Below are 4220 nucleotides of genomic sequence, written 5' to 3' on the forward strand. Positions count from 1 at the left end.
ACGAGCCTATTAATGCGGGGAAGGATAAGCTAACGTTAAAGATTGAGGCTTCGTTCGAACGATATACCTCAGTTTTCGCCGATAAGGTTAAGCAAGAACTCCAAGAGGCAATCGAAGGACGGGTGACCGAAATGGTCCGAGACCAAGTGACTAAAGTCGTAAGGGAAGAGTTTGAGAAGAGGTTTTCCAAACCTCGAGGTAGTGACAATGATGAAGTACTTTCAAGGTCAGAGTCACATGGTGCTCCTGGTAAGAGGGCACGAAGTACGCCTGAAGGCGTCGGGAATGTGAAGAAGAAGAGTAAGAGGGGTTACATGCCTACGTGTTATAAGTGTGGAGAACGAGGTCATTTAGCACGAGATTGTACGGGTGTACCTTCAGGCACGATCAGGTGCTTTAATTGTCGAAAAGAGGGACACCGGAAGTCGGAGTGTTCCGAATCATTTGACGATCGGGTTAAGAGGTTAGAGCGCGACTACATGATGGGAAGTGGGGCACGGAAGCCCAACGATGCTGCATCAGGTACTCCTAGTGTGATATTGTATGTTGTTCGTTTGTAATAACATGCGGTGTGGACGTAAGTCTTAATTAGACTTCATTCTCCGCTGGAGATAATCCGTAGCGAGCGGGCGGTTTACGTTTATGGTATCGGGTCGTTAAGCTCGTTCGAGTGAGACCCTTAAGATTGCGATTGTGTTGTGCGTATTATTGTTATGGGTGACGTTCCTAATGGAATTACCCTATGGTAACGTTTTGATTGACAGACGAAGGGCGTAACATTTGGTGCAACCAAGCATTCCTTAGTGTTGGGAAATGTTTCTACCAAGACATGGTTATAGGCTTTGGTGTTTGGATGTTAGCGCGTGTTTGCTTTCGTGTTGAAGTTGATGAACCATGAGGTTCGACGGGTGGATGGAACCCATAAGAACTAGTGTTATGGATCTCAATGTATGTTGGTAATGGAGTCTACGTGACACGATGTTAGGTGCCTCTTTCATACCTACTAGCGGTATTCGACTCCGATGGTGTTGCGGTTACATTGTACTTAAGGTACCTATAGAAACCCTTAGGTACATGAGTGACTAAACGGAATTTGACAAGACATAGCAATCGGACGATTGCAAGGGTGAGGTTTTGTGTTCGTGTTAGTGAACGATTTGAATGAAGTGGAGAAGGACGATCCGAAATCCTTCGTTTGCTCAAGGTTGGAGCAAGGTATCGTGATGGGTATGTTGTGGAATACAAGACGGATGGATTTTGTTTTTTTCTTTAGCATGATGGTTGTATGAGTCTCGGTGAGACGGAGATGGACTCGACGTTGACTAAATCAACAATGAGTGAGTAGTGGATTCGCGGGATACCTTTATCTCGATGATGTGGTTATGGAACGGAGTTCTAATTGGGGGGGTTTGAACTCTCGCACGAGGATGTTTTAGTGTGTTGATATTGGACCATGCTCGTATGGATTCGGAGCTAGCGTTGAGACCTACGTTGGTCAATTGTGGTAAAAGTACGGTTTGGAATAAATTGTACTTATGGTTTTGGATTTAAATTACCGCCAAGGTGGTAATGTGGTGAATCCCTTTGAGAGATAATGACGTATTTGACGAGCAAGATGAGATCCCTCGGTTAAGGGATGTGCGTGTCGGATGAAATTTGGAAACTTAACACACACATACAATACGCCATTTCGAAGGTAATTACGCATACAATACAACTAAACACTTACCAACAACATCTCATATCATTCATTGCATCAAAAGTTCATTTTAAATTCTATCAAACCCTAACCAAAAATCATAAATTTAACAATCATGTTAATGGAGTCTTTCTAAGTCATCCTACATATCAAATTGAAGCTAATGATGCTAGTAACACATTTAATACATGAGCTTTAACATCTAACAACATTTAATCAACCAAAACTCAAGATTAAACTAACCCTTTTTCCAAGTTTATGCAAGTTATGCAAAATAACAAGATCGAGCAACCAAATCACATATTCATGTTAGACTTGAGCCATAGACACTAATTAACACTTTTATTAGTCAAGAACACCAAAAACAAGAAATCTATAGTTTTAGAAAAGTTACCCACTAGAGATGAAATTTGTATCAAGTTGTAGAGGATGAAGAGAGGATTCCAAATATGTAATTTGTTTTGATGCTAGCTTCCAAGTTTGGATTTAGATGATGAATCTTTGATGTTGTGAATTGAGAGAAAAAGATGGAAGTAGTAAAAGATGGGGAGGTGAAATGAATGGTGGGGAAGAGGGATTGACTAGTTGACCTAGTCAACTAGTTTGGTCCCTTGACAATTTTAGTCCCTCGAGTTTAAAAGCGGGTGCGTGAATTAACCGAACGAATTATTTTAAATGCGCTAGAGTAAACGAGAGATGTTATAATTAAATAACAGGAATATTAAAATGCTAATCAACGGAAGATACGAATTTAGATAACGAAAGATATTATCTAAAAAAAATAAAAGACAGGCGTCAAAATAAATTAACGAAAAAAGGCGGGTTATTACATTGACTATATATATATATATATATATATATATATATATATATATATATATATATATATATATATATATATATATATATATATATATATATATATATATATATATATATATATATATATATATATATATATATATATATATATATATATATATATGGGGAGATCAAGGGATAAGTGGTATTTTTGGGATAAGGGGATAAGTAAAATGAGATTTTTATATCTTTTACATTAGAGCTCCAATTTAAAAAAAAAATTCCGTAATCTACTGACATTGTGTAGATTCATATATTTTTTTTTTTCAACAGGAGCTTAAAATGCACCTGATGCATGTTAACATTTTTTGAGGTTTTTTTGAGTTTTTTTTTTAGGATTTAGCCCGATTTAGAGTTTAGGGTTTAGGGTTTTCGGGTTTACTCCGTAAACCCTAAACTCTAAACCGTTCGTTTAAAAACTCGTTCTAAAACCCTAATTTCTAAACCCTAAACCCTAATTTCTAAACCCTAATTACTAAACCCTAAACACTGTTTTTTTTTTAATCAAAAGTCATTTTTTTCTTTGTTTTTTGTTAAGATGCATCTCCTGCATGAAAGGCAGTTAACATGCATCAAACAGCGGATAACATGCATCAAATGCATCTTAACGCTCCAGTTGAAGGGAAAAAAAATTCTGAATCTGCACACTGAAAATAGATACCAGCAATTTTTTTTAAATCGGAGCTGTAGAACTCGAAATATAAAAATCACAAAATCACTTATCCCCTTATCTCACTTATACTCACTTAGCGCTGGATCTTCACTCTCTCTCTCTCTCTCTCTCTCTCTATATATATATATATATATATATATATATATATATATAAGGGAAGTAACCATTCGGGGGGAAGCAAAAACTTTTTTTTTTTGTTTTTTGAAAAAACTTTGTTCACGAAAATTATAGATGAGATGAAAATATGAACATTTAGTAGAGACACTTTGTGATAAATGTTTTTATTTTGGCGGGAAAATGCTCGAAGAAGTAATATATAACAATTATCGTGTTTTTCGAGCGTATTTTGAGATTTTAGCTATTGGGGTTTAGATATTAAGGTTTAGATATTAGGGTTTATAGGGTTTAGATATTAGGGTTTAGATATTAGGGTTTAGAAATTTAGGGTTTAGGGTTTAGATTTAGGGTAATTTAGATTTAGGATTTAGATTGAGTTTTTAACACGAACGGTTTAGGGTTTAGGGTTTGGTGTTTTGATAAACCCAAAACACCAAACCCTAAACCTAAACCCTAAACTCTAAATAAGGCTAAATTTTACTTCACAAAACATGAAAAAAAACGTTCATATTCTTTACGAACAATATTATCTTAAATGTTATTTTTGTCGATCGTTTTCTCGCCTAAATAATAACATTCATCACGAAGTGTCTCTTCTAAATGTTCATATTTTTGTGTGATCTTGATGCCGGAAAAAAAAATTCAAAAAAAACGAAAAAAAAAAAATTTTGCTTCCCCCCGCTTGGTTACTTCTCCATTGATCCTGCCCCTATATATATATATATATTGTTTGAATCAAAATAGGGAATGATTTTTTTTGTGGAGAAGTAAATTTTTTTTATTTTCTTTATTGAATTTTTTTTTTACCAAATATCAAGATTAAGTGAAAATATGAATATTTAAAAGAAAACACTTTGTGATAAATATTAT

The sequence above is a fragment of the Rutidosis leptorrhynchoides genome, chromosome 1, assembly GCF_046630445.1.
Source record: "Rutidosis leptorrhynchoides isolate AG116_Rl617_1_P2 chromosome 1, CSIRO_AGI_Rlap_v1, whole genome shotgun sequence".
NCBI classification, from domain to species: domain Eukaryota; kingdom Viridiplantae; phylum Streptophyta; class Magnoliopsida; order Asterales; family Asteraceae; genus Rutidosis; species Rutidosis leptorrhynchoides.